The sequence below is a fragment of the Trichechus manatus genome, unplaced genomic scaffold (assembly GCF_000243295.1).
Source record: "Trichechus manatus latirostris isolate Lorelei unplaced genomic scaffold, TriManLat1.0 scaffold00064, whole genome shotgun sequence".
Lineage (NCBI taxonomy): Eukaryota > Metazoa > Chordata > Mammalia > Sirenia > Trichechidae > Trichechus > Trichechus manatus.
In genome coordinates this window covers 10,643,710-10,660,420 of record NW_004444000.1, presented here as the reverse complement: position 1 = coordinate 10,660,420, position 16,711 = coordinate 10,643,710, and positions in this window count along the sequence as shown.

The following is a 16,711-nucleotide window of genomic DNA, read 5'->3' as shown; positions in this document are numbered from 1 at the left end:
TCTTTCATGCTCTTCTGATAGTATAGATTTTGTTTGATGATCTAATTTACTTTTGTTGAGATGCAAAAATACATTGATATTTTGTATTTTGACCTTGTATCTTGTTACCTGGTTTAATTTACATTTTAATTCTAATTGCAGGTGATTTTTGAATGTCCAGTACATGATTATGCTATTTGCAATGACAATTTTTTAGCTTCTCTCCCAATATTTATACTTTTTATTTTTTGTTCTTTATTATATTGACTAAAATTTTCAGTACAATGTTGTATAGAATTGAGAATAGCAGGAATCCTCTTCTCCTTCGAATCTCAGGGGAAAAGATTTTAAAAATTCCCTCTTCAGTCTAATATTAGTTGTAGGGTTTTTCATTTTAATAATCTTTAACAGATTAAGAAACTTCCTAATATTCTAAGAACGCTAAGAATGTTTGAACTTTTTCTAATTTTGGATTGATATTGAATTCTAGAAAATTATCTGCATCCAATAAGATGATATTCTTTAATCTATTAATGCGGTAAATTACACTGACTGATTTTTTAATCTTTTTTTAAATTGAGCTTTAAGTGAAAGTTTACAGCTCAAGTTAGTTTCTCATACAAAAATTTATATACACATTGTTATGTGACCCTAGCTTCTATCCCTATAATGTGACCGCACACTCCTCCTTTCCACCCTGGATTTCCTGTGTCCGTTCAACAAGCTCTTATGCCTTTCTGCCTTCTCATAATCCCCTCAGGACAGGAACTGCCCAATTAGTCTCCTGTATCTACTTGAACTAAGAAGCACACTCTTCACAAGTATCATTTGATGTCTTATAGTCCAGTCTAATCTTTGTCAGGAGAGTTAGCTTCAGGAGTGGTTTTAGTTCCGGGTTAACAGAGAGTCCGGGGGCCATATCTTCTGGGGTTCCTCCAGTCTCAGTCAGACCATTAAGTCTGGTGTTTTCATCAGAGTTTGAGTTCTGCATCCCACTTTTCTTTTGCTAGGTCAGGGTCTCTCTGTTGTGTTCCCTGCCAGAGCAGTCATTGGTGGTAGCCAGGCATGATCTAGTTCTTCTGGTCTCAGGTTGATGAAGTCTCTGGTTTACGTGGCCCGTTTTGTCTCTTGGGCTAATATTTTCATTGTGTGTTGGGTGTTATTCATTCTCCTTTGCTCCAGGTAGGTTGGGACCAGTTGATGCATCTTAGATGGCCGCTCGCTAGCTTTTAAGATCCCACACGCCATTTACCAGAGTGGAATGCAGAACATTTTCTTAATAAAATTTGTTATGCCGATTGACATAGATGTCGCCTGAGACCATGGTCCCCAGATCCCCGCGACTGCTACAGTGTCCCTCGAAGCGTTTGGTTTTGTTCAGGAAACTTCTTAGCTTTTGGTTTAATCCTGTTGTGCTGACTTCCCCTTTATTGTGTGTTGCGCTTCCCTTCACCTAAGATAATTCTTACCTACTATCTAGTTAGTGAATTCCCCTCTTCCTCCCTCCCCACCCTCATAACCATCAAAGAATGTTTGCTTCTCTGTTTAAACTTTTTCTTGAGTTCTTATTATAGTGGCCTCATACAATATTTGTCCTTTTGGAGCTACTTTCACTCAGCATCATGCTTTCCAGATTCATTCATGTTATGACATGTTTCACGGATTCATCATTGTTCTTCATCGCTGCATAGTATTCCATTGTGTAACTATACCATAATTTGTTTATCCATTCGTCCATTGATGGGCACCTAGGTTTGTTTTCATCTTTTTGCTATTGTGAACAGTGCTGCAGTGAACATCAGTGTGCAATACTATTCATGTGATGGCTCTTATTTCTCTAGGATATATTCCAAGGAGTGAGATTGCTGGATCATATGGGACTTCCATTTCTAGCTTTTAAGGAAGCGCCAAATCGATTACCAAAGTGGTTGTACCATTTATTTCCACCAACAGTGTATAAGTGTTCCAGTCTCTCCACAACCTCTCCAGCATTTATTATTTTGCGTTTTTTGGTTGAATGCTAGCCTTGTTGGGGTGAGATGGTATCTCATTGTAGTTTTCAGTTATATTTCTCTAATGGCTAATGATCATGAGCATTTCCTCATGTATCTGTTAGCCACCTGAATGTTTTATTTGGTGAAGTGCCTGTTCATATCCTTTGCCCATTTTTCAATTGGGTTATTTGTCCTTTCATGGTTGAAGTTCTGCAGTATCTTGTAGATTTTAGAGATTAGACCCTGAACAATTATGTCATAGCCAAAATTTTTTTTCCCAGTCTGTAGGTTCTATTTTTACACTTTTGGTGAAGTCTTTTGATGAGCATAAGTGTTTAATTTTTAAGAGCACCCAGTTATCTAGTTTCTCTTCTGTTGTTTGTGCATTTTTAGTTATGGTTTGTATTGTGTTTATGCCATGTATTAGGAATCCTAGCACTGTCCCTATTTTTTTTTTCCATGATCTTTATCGTTTTTTATTTTATATTTAGGTCTTTGATCCATTTTGAGTTAGTTTTTGTGCATGGTGTGAGGTATGGTTCTTGTTTCATTTTTTTCCAGATGGATATCCAGTAATGCCAACACCATTTGTTAGACTGTTTTCTCCCCCATTTAAGGGACTTTGGGCCTTCATCACATATCAGCTGCTCATAGGTGGGTGAATTTACATCTGTATTCTCAATTCTGTTCCACTGGTCTATGTAACTGTTGCTGTATTAGTACCAGGCTGTTTTGACTACCGTGGCAGTATAATAAGTTCTAAAATCAGGTAGTCTGAGACCTCCCACTTTGTTCTGCTTCAGTAGTGCTTTACTTATCCGGGGTCTCTTCCCTTTCCATATGAAGTTGGTGATTTGTTTCACCATCTCATTAAAAAATGTCATTGGAATTTGGATTGAGATCGTATCTGTAGATCACTTTGGGAAGAATTAATATTTTCACAATGTTGAGTCTTCCTATCCATGAGCAAGGTATGTTTTTCCACTTATGTAGGCCTCTTGATTTCTTGGTGTAGTGTCTTATAGTTTTCTTTATATAGGTCTTTAACTCTCTAGTTAAATTTATTCCCAAGTATTTTATTTTCTTGGGAGCTATTGTAAATGGTATTGATTTGGTGATTTCCTCTTTGAAGTTCTCTTTGTTGGTATAGAGGAATCCAACTGATTTTTTTATGTTTATCTTGTACCCTGAAACTTTGCTGAAATCTTCTATTAGTTCCAGTAGTTTTCTTGTGGATTCTGTGGGGTTTTCTGTGTATAAGATAATACCATCTGCAAACTGAATACTTTTATTTCTTCCTTACCAGTTTGGATGCCCTTTATTTCTTTTTATAGCCTAATTTCTCTGGCTGGGACCTCTAGCATAATGTTGAATAAGAGTGGTGATTAAGGGCATCTTGTCTGGTTCCTGTTCTAAAGGGGAATGCTTTCAAAGTCTCTCCATTTAGGATGATGTTGGCTGTTGGCTTTGTATAAATGCCCTTTACTATGTTGAGGAATTTCCTTTCTATTCCTATTTTGTTGAGAGTTTTTATCATGAATGGGTGTTGGACTTTGTCAAATGCCTTTTCTGCATCAATTGATAAGATCATGTGGTTCTTGTCTTTTGTTTTATTAATGTGATGGATTGCATTGATTGTCTAATATTGAACCATCCCTGCATACTTGATATGAATCCCACTTGGTCATGGTGAATTATTTTTTTAATATGTTGTCGAATTGTATTGGCTAGAATTTTGTTGAGGGTATTTTCATCTATTGCAAATATTGATATTGGTCTGTAATTTTCTTTTTTTGTGGTATCTTTAGCTGGTTTTGGTATCAGAGTTATACCAGCTTCATAGAAGGAATTTGGGAGTATTCCATCCTTTTCTATGCTCTGAAATACTTTTAGTAGTAGTGGTGTCAACTCTTCTCTGAAACTTTGGTAGCATTTTTGAGTGAAGTCGTCAGGGCCAGGGCTTTTTTTTTGTTGGGAGTTTTTAAATTACCTTTTCAATCTTTTCTTTTGTTACAGGTTTATTTAGTTGTTCTACCTCTGTTAGTGTTAGTTTAGGTAGATAGTGTGTTTCCAGAAATTTGTCAGTTTCCTTTAGGTTTTCAAATTTGTTGGAGTACAATTTATCATAGTATTCTGTTATGATTCTTTTAATTTCTGTTGGGTCTGTTGTGATATCAACCATCTCATTTCTTATTCGGGTTATTTGCTTCTTATTCTGTTTTTCTTTTGTCAGTTTGGCCAATGGTTTATCAATTTTGTTGATCTTTTCAAAGAACCAGATTTTGGTCTTGTTAACTCTCTCAATTGTTTTTCTATTCTCTATTTCATTTAATTCTGCTCTAATTCTTATTATTTCTTTTCTTTTGGTGCTCATGGGCTTCTTTTACTGCCCTCTTTCTACCTATTCAAGTTTTAGGATTAATGTTTTGATTTGGGCCCTTTCTTCTTTTTGAATGTGTGCATTTATTGCTACAAAGTGACCTCTGAGCACTGCTTTTGCTGTGTCCCAAAGATTCTGGTAGGATGTATTTTTATTCTCATTTGATTCTGTGAATTTCTTTATTCAGTCCTTAATTTCTCCTATAAACCAGTGGTTTTTCAACAAGGTTCTATTCAGCTTCCATGTATTTGATTTTTTTTTTCCTTGTTTTATCTGTGACTGATTTCTACTTTTATGGCTTTATGGTCAGAAAAGATGCTTTGTAATATTTTGATGTTTTGGGTTCTGCTAAGGCTTGCTTTGTGGCCTAATATGTGGTCTATTCTGGAGAATGTTCCCTGTGTGTTGGAAAAGAAAGTATACTTGGCTGCTGTTGAATGGAGTGTTCTGTATATGTCTATGAGATCATTGGTTGATTGTGCCAGTTAGATCTTCCATGTCTTTATTAAGCTTCTTTCTGGACCTTCTGTACTTCAACAAAAGGGGTGTGTTGAAGCCTCCTACTATTATTGTGGAGCTGTCTATCTCTCTTTTCAATGCTCTTAAAGTATTTTGCAGCTCTGTTGTTGGGTGCATAAATATTTATTATAGTTATGTCCTCCTGGTGTATTGTCCCTTTAATCATAATATTGTGTTCTTCATTATCCTTTGTCGTGGATTTTACTTTAAAGTCTGTTTTGTCAGAGATTAACATTGCCACTCTTGCTCTTTTTTGATTGTTGTTTGCTTGATATATTTTTTTCCATATTTTGAATTTTAGTTTGTGTGTGTCTTTCAGTCTAAGTTGTGTGCCTTGTAGGCAGTATATACATGGATCATGTTTTTTTATCCATTTTGCCACTCTTTGTTTCTTGGTGCATTTAGTCCATTTACATTCAGCATAATTATTGGTAGATGTGAGTTTAGTGCTGTCATTTTGATGTATTTTTTGTGTGTGTTGTTGACAGTTTCTTTGTTCCATTTAATTTTATGTGTTGAGTCATTTTTGTTTATGTATTTTCTTTTAATGTTTTTCATTATTGTTGATATTGTGTTTGCTGAGTCTTTATGTTTTTCTTCTTTTTTATTTTGATAGGTGGATTTGTTAGCTTCCTTTGTGGTTACCTTAAAATTTACCTTTACTTTTGTAAGTTTAAACTAATCTTTTATTTCTTGATATTGTCTTAACTTCCTCTCCATATGTAAGTTCTATGACTACACTGTTTATTTCCTCTTTTTTCTTTTAATGTTGTTTACATATTGAGGTCTCTATTTCCCTCTTTTCAATCTTTTAGCTTAAACTTATTTTTGCAGCTTCCCTATCTGGTTGATATATGACTGTTCTTTTCTGTGTTCTAGGCTTGGGTTATTGTCTGATATTGTTGATTCTCTAACCAAAGGACTCCCTTTAATATTTCTTGTAATTCCGGTTTGGTTTTTATCTGGAAATGCTCTAATTTCACCATCATATTTGAGAAACAGTTTTGCTGGATATATACTTCTTGGCTGGCAATCTTTTTTTCCTTCAAGGCTTTATGTCTGTCATCCCTTTGCCTTCTTGCCTGAATGGTTTTTGCTGAGTAGTCAGAGCTTAGTTTTATTGATTCTCATTTGTGGGTGATTTTTTGTGTGTCTCTAGCCACTCTCAAGATTCTATCTTTATCTTTGGTTTTGGCAAGTTTGATTATATGTCTTGGTGACTTTCTTTTCGGATCAACCATGTGTGGTGTTTGTTGAGCATCTTAGATAGTTTCTCATCTTTCACGATATCAGGGAAGTTTTCTGCCAGCAAGTCTTCAACAATTCTCCCTGTCTTTTCTGTTATCCACCCCCTCCACCCCTGTTATAGTACTCCAATCACTCCTAGGTTTTTCCTCTTGATAGTGTTGCATGTAATTCTTAGAATTTCTTCATTTTTTTAAAATTATTCTTTTAGATTTTTCCTTAAATAAATTGATGTCAAGGGATTTATTTTAAATCTCACTAATTCTGACTTTCATTGCCTCAGTTCTGCTCATATGACCTTCTATTGAGTTGTCTAATTTTGAAATTTTATTGTTAATCTTTTAGATTTCTAATTGCAGTCTCTCTGTGGTTTCTCGCAGCCTGTTAAATTTGTCATTCTGTTCTTGTAGTGTTTTCCCGAATTCTTATATTACTTTGAGTGTTCCTTGGTTTGGTCTGAGTTTGGCATGATCTCCTTCCTAATCTCTTGAAGAGTTCTCTATATTAACCTTTAAATTCTAACTCTGGTAATTTCAAGAACTTATCTTCCTCTGGTAGGTTTCCTGGTTCTTTATTTTGGTCACTTGCTGAAGCCATCTTTACCTGCTTCTTTATGTGATTTAATATTGACTGTTGTCTCTGAGCCATCAATAAATTATTATATTTATTTATTGTATGCTTGTTTACTGTCCTGGCTTTTAGTTTTGTTTCATTTTGATATGTCCAAGTAGGCTGGGTGTGTGAACTACTTGATTATTGGCTTCTTTGAAGCTCTCACATCTTGTCTCCAGGTGGTTAGAGCATCTACTAGGTTTGTGAAACCCGGAGTCTGTTCACTTTTCTTGTGCAGATGTGGGTCAGGTGTCCAGGTTGTCAGTCACTGTCTTAGTCATCCAGTGCTGCTATAACAGAAATACCACAAGTGGATGGCTTTAAAAAAGATAAATTTATTTTCTCACAGTCTAGTGGGCTCAAAGTCCAAATTCAGGGTGTCAGCTCCAGGGGAAGTCTTTCTCTGTCTTTTGCCTCTGGAAAAAAATTCCTTGTCCTCAATCTTCCACTGGACTAGGAGCATCTATGCACAGGAACCCCAGGTCCAAAGGATGCGCTCTGCTCCCAGCACTGCTTTCTTGGTGGTAGGAGGTCCCCCACTCTCTGCTTGCTTCCCTTCCCTTTTATCTCTTGCAAGATAAAAGGTGATGCAGGCCACACCCCAGGGAAACTCCCTTTTCATTGGATCAGGGATGTGACCTTAGTAAGGGTGTTACAATCCCACCCTAATCCTCTTTAACGTAAAATTACAATCACAGAATGGAGGACAACCACACAATACTGAGAATCACGGCCCAGACAAATTGATACACACATTTTTTGAGGGACATAATTGAATCCATGGCGCTCACCAAATGTGTGGTACAGAATCTCACCCACAGTCCTAGATGGGTAGGGCTGCATAGGGGTGACTGGAGCAGGCACTTGTATCTGGCTGCAGTAGGGATCTATGTGCTGAGCAAGCCAGGGGGCTGATGGCTGCCACCAAGTACCTGGGTGGAGGGTGTGTCCCTCTCCCCTAGAGCATGTTAGGGGTGTGGGTTTTACAGCCAGTCCTTGGGCACTCAATATTGTTGACTGTAGGGACTAGGAGGCATCACGTATTCTCAGACCCCTGTCTTGGGTGGCTAGTTTGAGTACGTGATACCTCCAGCCCTCAGGCCCTTGATGTGGGTGGGTGAGGTCCCTGCTTAATGGCAGGTTGGCATTAGATGTCACAGATCTGCACTCCCACTTGGCTGCTGCAGTTAAAAATAGGCTTCAGGTGCATGCGCTGGTGCTTTATGCTAATGAGGGCCTGAAGTGTTGAATCGGCCCACACAGGTCTAGGTGGGGTGAAGGGTGCTACAAGTCCATAGACCCCTTATGCCAGTGCCTAGGCAAAGGGGCAGTGTCTGCTTTGATTTCCTGGCTTAGGGGGCGTCGCAATACTCTAAGCCTCCAGATTGATGTGGGCACAAATATTCCTAAATTCCCAGCTTAGGGGGCTTGGCTTTTTTTTCTTTTTAATTCCATGAGACTAGTTTGGGTACAATTAACCCTGAGTTCTGGCTTGGAGGGGGTGGCAGTTGTTGGATACTCCTGGACTGGTGTCAGAGCAGAGAGGGGTGGAGGGTGGGTGAGGGGAAAGAGGCACTTTTCCACTGTGAAAAGCCCAGAGTGGGAAGGGTTATTTTGACCCCACACAGTAGGTTAGACACTTGTACTTAACTTTTGCAGGTCCAGGGTCGCTTCCCCCCAGCTCCAGAGGCTTATGCAGACTTTCCATGCCTGGCCTTTCCTGGTGTGGTGAAATGCGACCCAAAGGCTACTGCTCACCTCAGCCCCTGTGTGCCTCCAACCCACCCAGCAGGGTGCCGGCAACCTCACTAATGGCACTTCCTTGTTGCTTCTGAACTGTCTCTCCTTCCCCTGTGCTGCTCAGTTCAACTCTTCAGCTTTATCTTTGATGATTATGGCTCCTAGATTGTCATGTATAATCAATTCACTTGTTTTTTTGGGTCTTTGCTGTAAGTGGGACAGCAGGAAGCATCTGACTATTCTGCCATCTTGGCCCCGCCTCTTAAAAACACTTTATCATGTTTTCTTGTCAAGTTTTATAATGACCTTAAAAACTGTGTTGGGGAATGTTCTCTATTCTTTGGAAGATTTTATGAAAGATGTGTATTATTTCCTTCAAAAACATTTGGCAGAATTTACTGGTAAAGACACTTGGACCTGGAGTTTTCTTTTTAGGAAAACATTTACTTAGGGTTTCAATTTCTATAATACATATAAGAATATTCAAATTTTCTATTTCTTTTTTTTGGTTTGGGTAAATTACACTTTACAATAAATTTACTTGTTTCTTTTAAATATTCAAATTTATTGACAAATAGATTCACATTGACAAATAGATTCACATTATCTTCTTATTTACTTTGTATCAGTAGTCATCCTGATACAGATCATGCTTTTATTCTCTTTTATTCTTGGTCAGTCTCGCTAAGGATGCTATTATTTTTTTATTAATCTTTTCAAAGAATCAACTTTTAACTTCGCTGTTTTTCTTTAGTCTATGCTTGTTTTTCATTTCGTTGAGTTTTCCCTTATCTTTATTATTTTCTTCCTTCTTTATTTTGGTTCAATTTGGTAATCTACTTCCACTTTACTTATATGGATGCCTAAATTTTTGATTTTTTTTAGTCTTTTCTATTTTCTAATGTATACATTTAAGGCTGTGACTTTCCCTCCACACACTACTTTAACTATATTCCAAATGTTTTTCTATATTGTTTTTATTATCATTCAGCTGAAAATACACTCTAATTTTTATTATAATTTAAAAATATATTTTTAAATTTCCAAACTATTTGGTATTTTCTGATTATCTTTCTATTAATGATTCTAGCCTAATTCTATTGTGGTAAAATAATATCCTCTGTATGATATCAGTCCTTTGAAATGTCTTCAGATTTGCTTTATGGTTCAGTATATAGTCTATTTTGGAGCATATTCTGTATATACCTGAAAAATGTGAATTCTTCAATTATTGAGTGTACTGTTCTATGTATGTCAATTAGGGTCATACTATTAATTATGTTGTTCAAGTATTATTTACGTTTACTGATTTTTATATCTGCTATTTATAAGGTAGTAAAAGAGATACATTAAAATTTGCTATTATGACTTTTGATTTGTCTTTTCTCCTTTCTGTACATTCAACTTTTTCTTTACAAGTTTTGAGGCCACACTTTTAGATACACACAAGTTTGCATTGTTATATTTCATGTTGAGTGGACTCTATTATTATCAAATGTCGTTACTTCTAGCAATACTTCCTTACAGTATAATTTTCTAGTTAGATTATATTACCTGGTTTCTTTCTGTTAGTGTTTGCATGGTGCATCTTTTTTTCCTATCCTTTTATCTATAATCTTTTTGTACTCTTATTTTTGAAGTATACCTCTTGCAAAACAATATAGTTGGGTTTTATTATGTTATCCAGTTTGATAATTTTTATATATTAAGGTATTTAGTCCATGATATTTAATGTCATTACTAGTATGCTTGGTTTTATATCTACAGTGTCATTATTTATTTTCTGCTTATCCTATATGCTTTCTGTTTGTTTTCCTTTTTATTGACTTTTAGAATTTTTAAGTGTTTTTTGTTATTCTATTCACCCATTTATTTTCTTATATTTATTATTCCAAAGATGACAACATGCATCCTTTACTAATGAAAGCCTAAAAAAAGCCATTGCCATCGAGTTGATTCTGACTCATAGTGACCCTGTAGGACAGAGTAAAACTACCCCATAGGGTTTTCAGGAGCGGCTGGTGGATTCAAACTGGCTGACCCTTTGGTTAGCAGCCGTAGCACTTAACCACTGTGCCACCAGGGCTCCAATTAAAGCCTACTTAATATTATTATTAATTTTTACAATTCACAGTGCAAAGACTTTAGAGAACTTTACTTTTTAGTAACTTTTATACTATGTTTTCATGTATTTTAATTTTTACATATCCTAAACCTCCTAGGACATTTTATAATGATTTTATGTAGTTGACAGTCATTTAGTTTTACAGAAATATATATCCTTTCCTTTCACTACTGTTATGTATCTGGAATAATTTTCTTCTGCCTGAAACTGACTTTTTGAATTTATTTTTGTGTAGGTGTGATGGCATAAGACCAGGCAATATTTCATTCTGTTATACATTGGGTCGCCATGAGTCAAAGCCAACAACAATGCTGGTGATGAAATCTGTAAGTTTTTGATTTTCTAAAAAGTCTTTCTTTTGCCTTCATTTCTGAAATTTATTTTCACTGGATATAGAATTAACAGTTAAGAATTATGGTTTCTAACATTTTATAGGTATTACATTTTTCTCTGATTTCCATTTTCTTCTAGTCACAAGGGAGCTGTCAGTCTTTGAAAGTAATGCTTTTTAGATTTTCTCCTTATATTTGGTTGTTCAAAGTTTTACTATGATATGCTTACGTGAGATATTCTATATACTTACAGTTCTTGGGTTTTGTAGATCTTCTTGAATCTATTGAAATCAGATTTGAAAAATGTGTTAGTTAGAATCTCTTGAAATCCCACTTGCTACCCCTCTACTCTCTCTTTTCATTCTGGTACTCAAAGTACACATGCTAGACCTTTTCACCATCTCTCATTTGCCTTTTATGCTCTTTTTCTGTATTGATTATTTGTCCTTTCTTTTTGTTTCAGTTTATCCCGTTTTTAAATGAAACTATTTCTTCCCTTATTTCTCTGAGAATCATTATTGATTTAAAAAAACAAACGAACAAACAAAAAAAGTTCTACTCTATGCCCTATCTCTCTTACTTTTTAAGTTATTCTTCCTATTTATTTCTTATATGTTTATTTTGCTCTCGTGGTCTTGTTAGATGTTTTTATTAACTAACTTTTGACCCTTTGTGGTTATGTAGATAGACGAGTAGGTATTTAAAAGTGAGACGTGAAAATGGAGATTGAAAACAGAAGACACAAGGCATGTCTAGAGGACTTGTATGCTTCACTGTAGAATGGCAATTGGGTGTCCACCTTTTCTTTTTTTAATCAAGAACTGTCAGATATCAATAGCTATAGCTCATTTCTCAGAGATATTCAATTTTTCAGAAAAGTATTCTCTTGTCTCTCTTGCGTGGGAAGAAAGAATGTATGTCCCTCTTGGTTAATATTCTAGAGCGAGTAAAGAAAAGGTACTGGAGTTCTCTCCATTCAGAATGTAATTTTTAATTTGATGAATGTTTTCTTTCCAGAACCTCACATCTGCCTTCTTCTATGTGCTATCCTTAAATCCAAAGCCTCTCTGACTTTATTGCTCTGGGGTAAATACGTCTCCATTCTCACAAAATAAGACACTTTTCTACTCCTATCGTTGTCTCATTCCCACTTTCCTTAGAACGTGGTGCTTGTAAATTTTGATCTCTTCCAGGGTTCTATAAGAACTCAACTTTTTTTTTTTGTTATTATATCTCTTTGTAGGCACCAGTTTGACCTTTCTCCACTATGCTAACCCATTTATCATTCTTTCATCTGTGCAGAATACAGTAACAGCAGGTATAAAGAATTCCCAATATTTAGAATCAAGTTTCTTAGAGAAAATTACTTTCTTTTAATCTAATTGAAGCAAGGCACATATAAACCAACAGTACCACATCACTCCAGACCCACAGATACCCATAGAACTTGCTGCTCTATTTCACACCTGATTGCCCAGTTTTCCCAGTGCTGTCTTCTAACTCGGAGTACTGCATTTGTTGTTGTTGTTTTTCTTGAGCAAAGACCCAAAAGTGGGAACAGAGTTTGATCTGAGGTTGTCTTTTCATATCAGGCAGTTTGAGAACTCCGGAAGGTCAGAAACCATGTACTATGAATCTAGAAACTCATTTTTTATCCTATGTTATGAATCATGCCCATTGGGAATTATTCTTGATATCTGCCAATTTATAATACTAGATATAATAAATGTTAAGATAATCATGCTTCAAAAATAGTTTATAGAGTCAAACTGGGCTCTCTCTATGTAAGTCAAATTAGTGAGTTTCTTCAATAGCATACATATTTATTGTGCATTTTGAATGTGGTGGTCACCGGGCAGATAAAGAAGAACAAAACAGACATGCTTATTGCCATCAGATTGTGGGACATTGTCTTGGATTTTCAGAAAATTATATATGGAATTAGATATCATTTTGAAATGAAATATTCTTTTTTCTAAATTTATGAGCAAAACACCAAGGACTTAGCAAAGACTTTCTTAAGGGAGGATATAGACTTGTCCCTTTATTAAGACTATTCCATACTCACCATTCACCTAGTGGTGAGTTTCCACTCAGTGGTTCACAAACTAACACAGACCATAAGCGATGCCTGCTTGAGTTGTCACAACTATTGGTTCGTTTAGCTTTCTCTCATTTTGCTTTGTTTATATTTCATGTATTACTGAGATTGGGAATGAGAAAGCATTTTTATTAAAATCATTTATGTGATGAATGATTAATTGTACTTAAGAAATAGAGAAGATTGAATAGTAAACATAAGAACTTTTACCTTATAATGCCAATAAACTATGAAAAATAAGAATCATCCCTAGATAGAAATCTTTGAGTGAATCTGAGTTTCAGCAATTATGTCAATAATTAACATCCAGAAATTGTCAAAAAGTTAAGATAATCTAGAGGACATGGTTAATGTTCAGTCACAAATAACATAAAATATTCAAATATTCGACCAAGGAGCAAATTACCTTTGATATTGTAGCTTTATCATTTGTGATTGACAGAGTCGATCCTATTATCATTCTGGAGACAGTGGGGATGGAGTGAGGAGGTCAGAGTAGGAAACTTGCGGACAACATTTCTTGTGATAATATTTGTGTTGAATATTAAACAATCAATACTCTATGACTATAAATATAAATGGTATATATGTGTGACACACACACATATGTTGCCCTTAGTGGTGTTTGTAAAATTATGATGGAAAAATCACCTGCATCAGAATAGTCGAGATGCTTGATAAGTACTGATTCCTGGACTTCAATCCCAGCAGACCCGGTGAGAGTCTGTGAGCCTGAGGCCAAGGAATCTGCATTTAGATAATTCCTCAGGTGATTCATATGTACAATACCGTCTGAAAACCATCTGTGGAACGGGATAGAAGAGGAGGGGTGAGTTCATCAATAGAACTGTTGTATTTGCTGAAGTACAGAGATCCTGGTGAAGTGAATGTGGAACATACAAATCCCATATTGCATCTGGTAGACAAACTCTAATCTCATCCCTAATCAGACCTCATTTCCTTTCTCAACAATGCCTTCTGCTGTAATCATGAGCCATTCACAGAGCTGCTCCTTCGCTTGTTTATTTATTTGTGCCTATCAACTTGATGGGTGGAGGAGCTAGCTCTGGAGCACAGAGACACATGACCTACTTTGCTGTGCCTAACTCTTGCCTTCCCTTTCCCCCACGGGGCGATCTGCAGTGGACCATTGATTTGGGGTTGGTTTTGACTAGAGATGACAAAATTAGTCTTAATTTAGCCTGTATAACTGTATGCAGTACCAATCAGGAAGGGTATTGTGAAGTACAAATACAGCTGCCTTTCACCTTCTCCTATTACACTAAAGGAGTTCAGGTAACCAAGAAACATGAGAAAATATACTGCCTTCTCCATCCCCAACAGCCCCCAACTAACATCTTTGAACTTGAGTTACTTTTCCTTAGAGAACTTTACTTTTCCACCTCTTATTTTAGTTTCAGTCTTGTGGTCTTTGTTATTGGACTTATGAATTACAACCTCCTGAGCAATGGGAGCTTTAGACCTTCCCTGCAAGTCTCTTTATGCTGCTTTTACAGACATCCATTCTTGCTAAACCGTGTTCCTCACGTTTTCAGAGCAAGCCTAGTCCATCCTCTGTCCAACAGTGGATTTACGCATCACCTGACTGCATCGTGTCTTAACCTCAGGGTGCATTTCCTAATAAAATTTTAAAATGGGCGAGGCTTTCTGTTGTGGTTAATGAACCAAAACAGCTTTTTACGTTTGTATAAAGAATACCAAAGCCCTTCTGCAGTGCTGACTGAAAGAGAGGTGGGGAAGGATGGCAGGTGATGTTGCTTTGTACATGGAGAGAGGCAGAAGTAAGATGAGTGGGATTTAATTCACTTCTACAAATGGTTCAGAAAAAGCATCAGGGAACAGAACAGAGGAATAACTGCCAACTCAGACTTCATGCATCTAAAAATTACCTGCTTTATCCTTGTAACTGAACTTGCTGTAGGAGCAGTGAGGTATAATCATTAGGAATTTGGGCTCTGAGATCAGATTACCTGGTTTAAGATTCTGACTTGACCAGTTACAAGTTGTGTTACCTTCAGCATATTGTTTTAAAGCTTTGTCCCCCAGCATCCTCTTCTATGGTATAAAATGAATCACTATCTCTACCTACTAGGGTTGTTTGGAGGATTAACTGAGATAGTGAGTTTCACTTCAGTATATCACACTTAATAAGTGCTCAATAAGCCCTACCAATCATGCTCATTAATAAAAATTATAGGTAAAACTTGATATCAATAACAAAGCCTTTATTCCTTATTTGTTTTGTCTGATTTGTAATTTAAATAATACTATATCAATTTATTAACGTATGATTTATTTAGGTGGATCATATGAAATTGCTGATATTCAGCCATTACAGCTATAAAACATGATAACATCCAAGGCAAAACAACTGGTCTCTATTTGTCTGGAGCAAAAGTGGAAGAAGGAGAGTCAGGAATAGGAAGAAGAAATGGAATGGGTGACTAATTTACTCCATGAACAACTTTCTTTGCCATGAAACCGGAACAGGATACTGCCCAGCTACCACTACTGAATGTTTTGATCACAGATTCTATAGAAGAAGTGTGATCAAAAGGGGTAAAATTCAGAACAGAATTTAAAATTCTCATGGAATCTAGACTTTCTGTAGCGATGAAGGCTGGATGAACCCCCAAAATTATTGCCCTGAAATAATCTTTAAAACTTAAACCAAAAATATCCCCTGAAGTCTTCTTAAAATTAAATGATAGTTGAGCATAATTAGTAAAGAATGTCTGCCTTAAGCATTATGCCTTTTAAAGAACCATCTATTTGGGATCAAATTGACAAGAACAGCTGGACAGATTACACGGGAAACTTAAGGGGCAGTAAGTTTATGTTAATATGGGAGGAACAATTCAGAAAAGGAGGGTGAGAATGGTTGTACAACTTGAAGAAAGTAATCAATGTACTGAAATGTACATGTAGAAATTGTTATATTGGTGTATGTTCTGCTGTGTATATTCTCAATAACAACAAAAAATAAAATTTTAAAAAATACACGGTAATATTGTTTGGTTCAGCTAGTGGGAAAAAAAAAATCTTGATCTTAGTACATTAAGTCCTTCCAAGAACACTGCCAGGCAAGCGTTCCTGGGTGGTGCAAAAGGTTAATGCTCTGGGCTGATAACTGAAGGGTTGGAGGTTTGAGTCCACCCAGAGGCGCCTCAGAAGAAAGGCCTTATGATCTACTTCCAAAAAACCAGCAGTTGTAAACCCTATGGAATACAGCTAGACTCTGACACACATGGGGTTGCCATGAGTTGTAACCAACTAGACAGCATGTGGTGTTTGTTAGGTGAGTATTACTATTTCCAGTTTAGAGAATAAAACTCAGAGAAATGAAGTGACTTCCCCAGTAACACTAGATAGCAATGGAGAGAGATGCTTACTTCCAGCTTAGGCCTTTGAATTTGAACCCTACTTTCTTTTATCACCTAAACAACTTCTTAAACAATGCTAAGAAACTCTTGAAATAGAAGCTATTTTACTAAAGTTTAATTTTCCTGCGATAAATGTTTGCCCCTTAGCTAGAGCACGTTAAGTGAGGATTGGGCAAATGTTCTGTAAACAATGAAACAGATCGTCAGTAAGATCTCTGGTCAAGAAATCAGAAGTCCAAGAATCTTTGTTTCTTTATAAGCAATTCTTCAAAAGAAGTGG